The 5467-nt window shown below is 37.1% G+C and overlaps 1 protein-coding gene across 1 annotated transcript in view; it reads right to left on the bottom strand.

Moving 5' to 3' along the window:
• Window positions 1–5467, bottom strand: part of GRIK2 (glutamate receptor, ionotropic, kainate 2) — a 446885-nt gene that overhangs the window by 164091 nt on the left and 277327 nt on the right. The window lies entirely within an intron of this gene.

The raw sequence follows: 5467 nt of genomic DNA, 5'->3' as shown, positions 1-5467 counted from the left end.
GGGGGGGGGGGGGGGAATTATGGGTTGAGATAAAGACAGTTTAATAGGACAGAAAAGGAAGGGAAAGTAATAATAGTAATAACGATGATGAAGGAATATACAAAATAAGTGATAGTGATGCACAATGCAATTGCTTACCACACACCAACTGATGCCCAGCCAGTCCCTGAGCAGTGGTTACTGCCCCCCAGCCAACTCCACCAACTCCCCCAGTTTATATACTGAGCATGACATCATATGGTATGGAATATTCCTTTAGCCAGTTTGGGTCAGCTGTCCTGGCTGTGCCCCTTCCCAGCTTCTTGCTGGCAGGGCATGAGAAGCTGAAAAGTCCTTGACTAGTGTAAGCACTACTTAGCAACAACTAAAACATCAGTGTGTTATCAACATTATTCTCATACTAAATCCAAAACACAGCACTGTACCAGCTACTAGGAAGAAGATTAACTCTATCCCAGCTGAAACCAGAACAGTAGAGAGCACTGAATATTGCTTATCTTGACTTTAGCAAGGTTCTCAACACTGTCCTTCATAACAACCTCAGAGACAAACTGACGAAGTACAGGTTAGATATGTGGATGATGAGGTTAAATGAAAACTGGCTGAGTTGTTGGGCTGAAAGGGCTGTGATTAGCGACATGAAGTCCAGGTGGAGATCAGTCATTAGTGGTGTACTCCAGGGGTCAACACCAACACCAGTACTGTTTAACATATTAATTAATGGGCTGGATGAGGGGACAGAGTGCACCTTCAGCAAGTGTGCACATTGTGCAAAACTGGGAGGTGCAGCTGATAGACCAGAAGGTTATGCTGCTATTTAGAAGGACCTCAACAGGCTGGAGAAATAGGCAGACTGGAACCTCACGAAGTTCAAATAAGGAAAATGCCAAATGCTGCACCTGGGAAGCATAAATGCAGGCAACAGTACTAATGCTAGAAGGATGGTGACCAGCTGGGCTGCATTAAACAGAAGCATTGCCAGCAGGTTGAGGGAGGTGATTCTTGACCTCTACTCAGCACTGGTGAGACACATAGGGAGTGATGGGTCCAGGTCTGGGCTCCCTGGTATAAGAGAGACAGGGATATACTGGAAAGAATCCAGCAAAGGGCTATAGAGATGATTAAGAGATTGGAGTACCTGCCATATGAGGAGAGACTTGGGAGAGCTTGGACTGTTTAGCCTGGAGAAGAGAAGGTTCAGGGGAATCTGATGAATGAATACAAATAACTGAAGGGGGGAGGGGAAATAAAGAAGACAGAGCCAGACCCTTCTCAGTGGTATCCAGTGAAAGAAGAGGTAAGGGGCACAAATTGAAATGCAGGAAATTCCATTTAAACATAAAAAAACAAAACAAAAAAAAAAAAAACAAAAAAAAAAACCACCTCTTTATTGTAGGAATGGTCAAGCACTGGAGTAGGTTGCCCAGAGAGGTTGTGGAGCCTGCATCCCTAGGGACAGTCAAAACCTGATGGGACATGGCCCTGGGTGACCTACTCTAGTTGACTATGCTTTAAGCAGGGATTTGGACTAGGTGATCTCTAGGGTCAGTTTCAACCTCAACAATTCTTTGATTCTGTAATGTAAGTAATTTTGCTTTCCAATTCTCTACACACACCTCTGTAACAAAACTGCAATTTTATTTCTATTCTGGATGCAGATAGAGAAAGAAAGTTTGTAACTAGTGAAACTCAGTTTGGCATATAGTCTCCTAAAACTTTATGTAAAATTGTTGGTTTCCTGTTAAGCTACAAGTAGTTAAACAAATAGATAAAATAATTTTTAAAATTACAAATACAACCAGAAATTGCTCAAATAATACAAGAATTTAAATATTAAAATATGGCATCTATGTCATTTCTCTTGTTTCTATATTACTGGTTTACAGTGGTGTATTAAGAGAGAAGGGAAAATATTCTTGTCTGATGGCTACACTACAGAACAATTTCCTTAAAGATACTTCAAAATGATAAATTTAAACATTTAAATATAGTGAGTAATTCAACAGAAGTTCTAGAGATAACATGATATCAAGTTAGATACAGGACCATTAAGTCTAGAATTGAAATGTGCTATTTCTCAGTCTCATAAAGCATGGTTGGTACAATGGCACTCTTTGCTGGTGCCTGGTTCTAGTTTCCTGATTCAGGCATGCTTGAGTGACATCTGAAATCATACTCCCGCTGTAATCTAAGCTGCTACTGCTCTTTCAGCAAAAATCTGTCATCACCTTTATGCAGGTCTCTAATAGCAACAGGATTTAGAATCACAGAATCATTTAGGTTGGAAAGGACCTTTAAGATAGTTGAGTCCAACCCTTAACCTAACACTGCCAAGTCCACCACTAAACCATGTCCCAAAGCACCACATCTACACGTCTTTTAAATACCTCCAGGGATGGTGACTCCACCACTTTCCCAGGCAGCCTGTTCCAATGCTTGTCAACCCTTTCGGTGAAGAAATTTTTCCTAATATCCAATCTAAACCTCCCCTGGCGCAACCTGAGGCCAGAGTAGAGCAGTAACACTGTGCTTCTATGGTGGTTTTTCCTAACTAACCCATCTCTTCTTTATTATTACACTGTAACGGTAATATAAGTGTAGATCTTACACTAGTTTTGCTTTTATATTTTGGAATTATGAATATGGAATATTTGGAAATATGAAATACTACAGTATTTCAGATCCTATCAAAAGAAGGATCATTTTCAAACTAACTTGAAAATCATAAGACATGGAAGTGACAGGGCTGAATGCTGCACATGAAATTTTGAAAGAGCTCAATTATTTTTCTATCCAGGCAAACTAAGCTTAAAAGCTAATAAATACAATCAATTACCATGCAATTGAAGAATGACTTGAGGATTTGTATATCACAAGATTTTGATACATTTTTGACAAGATACTTATTCTAGAATAAGTGTAGCATTCTTTACAATACCAATCCACATAACAAAAAATCTAACAAAATACATGTACATAAGTCTTCTATTTTTAAGGAAAATCCATATTGCCTCAGACACAAAGTGGCTTTCTAGTTAACAACCTATTTTCCGTACTATAAATATTTTACTTCCAGTAACAGATTATTGTATACATTTCTAAAGCAAAGCAAGAAGTAAAAAAAAAAAAATCTTTCTCCAAGAGTAATATTTTCCACTTCTTTAAACTTCTCTTTATGACCTGAAAACTTTTAACCATTTTTTAAACTACATGGTTTTTATATATAAAACATTGTCTCAGTATGTCACTTATTTATCCAATATCCTGAGTAAAAAAAGTCTAACAAGTATCTATACTGTTTCACACTTTCTACTGGCACTTTATGAGTATCATGCCCCACACACCCATGCAAAAATATACAGTCATTCTTTCCAAGCACCTATATGCAGTCATTGGTATGTGTATATGTGTGTGTGTGTGTGTTTGTTTCACACTAATATATATTTTCAGGAAGAGAAGTTACTCATTTTTAGAAGTTACCACACATTACTGCTAATCAGGCCCTCGGAGGTCAAGAAATAGCAGAATAAAAATTGACTGTGCAAACCAATTTCAAACTATTGTGACAAAGTAATATGATTTTCTTCCCAACACTCATTTGGTGTATTTTGGACTTAAGTAAGGCTGCAGTGGCAGTTTCTTTTTTTCTTTTTTAACTCTGAATGTTCAACTTTTATATAATTTTCTTCAACAACTGAATTATCTCATCGGTTGGACTCGATGATCTTGGAGGTCTCTTCCAACCTTAATGATTCTATGATTCTATGATTCTATCTTTGACGCTGTAAGAATAACAGATCAGAACTACCTTTCAGTTCCCTAAATAGTATGGGTGATGTTGTATTTTGGGCATCATTCCCAGGGACACAACTCCTGCCAGCACATCCTGAAACTGTTTTACTAAAATGATGTTTTGCTGAAAGTTGACATACTCCAGGATTCCACAGTCCCTCCTCCCTACCCTCCATGATGAGCAAAAGACAAACTGCAGCACAGAGCTTTTGAACTTTTTTTTTTTTAGATTTTATTATCAGTAACTATATTAAGAATTCAGTTGGTTCTATTAATTGTACTTCATGAATATACCTCTAGTTGATTTATATAGGTCCCCTGCAAGTCTTTCAAAATCCTTCTGTTACAATTTCCAAATGAAGAAAATCCAAGCAGAGGTTAAGTAGCAACATTCCTCATGAACATGTTCAGAGTGTGCCATGTTCAGAGTTATGGGGACAATTTATGAATTCCTGATCTACCAAGCAATCAAACTCCTTAATCATTACGTCTGGGAGGAATGAGTTTAAAATAAGATCTGAGTAGGCAGAGAGGAGGACTAAGGGAAGATTGGGAAAACTAGTACCAATCAACTTTCCCTGCACAGCTGAACTTTTTTTGACCTTTGCAGTGATCAAGTACCGTACACTGAAGTATAGATATTGTAGGAACAGACTGAATGAACAGATTCATGATAAGCTGTAAGAATAACTTGCTGAAGATTTGACATGAAAACCAGAATTACAAATCACCTCCTTGGAGGAAAAGCACATATTTGAATAGAGAAGTTGTTTCATCAATTTTCTCCAGGTAATTTAATTTCTATTAAATAGGGCCAACCCCAATGACCAACCTTTTCTGAACCAGAAGAGATAGAATAAAAATGTAGACACATGAATTTACCTAATAAAAGGGATAAGTCCCGATGGAAATTAACTGCTATTAGAGAATTCTAATTTTCACATATATTTCACTTCAGCAGACATATACATAGAAACAATAATACCTTTGTTATTTTCTACTGTTCTTCACTATCATTATAGCAACAAAAGTGACTGTAAAGATCAGATAACTGTATGAGGAAATGAAAAATATAACACTTATATATATATAAACACAGCCCTAGCCCTGGATCCAATCAGTTCCTAATCATTTCTGTAAGCATAGATGATGCCTGAGCTAAAGAGTTATCTTTTGGAATCTCATTTGAAAAACTTCATGCTGCTACCTTGATGGGCCACGATTCACTTCACTGGCAATGCAGTGAAAATGAATTCTAATTTTTTATCTGTTTTTATCTGACAGTTTTTATCTGTCACTGAAACTTAATCATTTTATATAACCAACGCATTAGCCAGGCATGTCCAAATAGATAGTAATTATAAATGGGGATTATACTGGTTAGACTTAAAACATATTCTGTGTTAATGCTTATATACTAATTCTTTCACCCAGCCTCTAAAATATTTGGTCACTAATTCACATTTGATTTGGCCCAGTGCTGGCATTCTTTTGCCAGTAACTTCTCAAGGAACATTTCAAATATTTCCCAATCATTTCCATAAACTTGTGAACCTGTGACTGGCCACACCTAAAAAAGAAAAGAAAAAAAAAATAGGGGAGGGGCAAATGGTCAATCATGGAATCATATAATAGTTTTTGTTTTGGAAGGGACCTCTAAAGGTCATCTAGTCCA

The sequence above is a fragment of the Pygoscelis adeliae genome, unplaced genomic scaffold (genome assembly GCF_000699105.1).
Source record: "Pygoscelis adeliae isolate BGI_AS28 unplaced genomic scaffold, ASM69910v1 Scaffold41, whole genome shotgun sequence".
Lineage (NCBI taxonomy): Eukaryota > Metazoa > Chordata > Aves > Sphenisciformes > Spheniscidae > Pygoscelis > Pygoscelis adeliae.
Note: the sequence above shows the minus strand (reverse complement) of the source record. Positions and strands in the feature narration are given on the sequence as shown.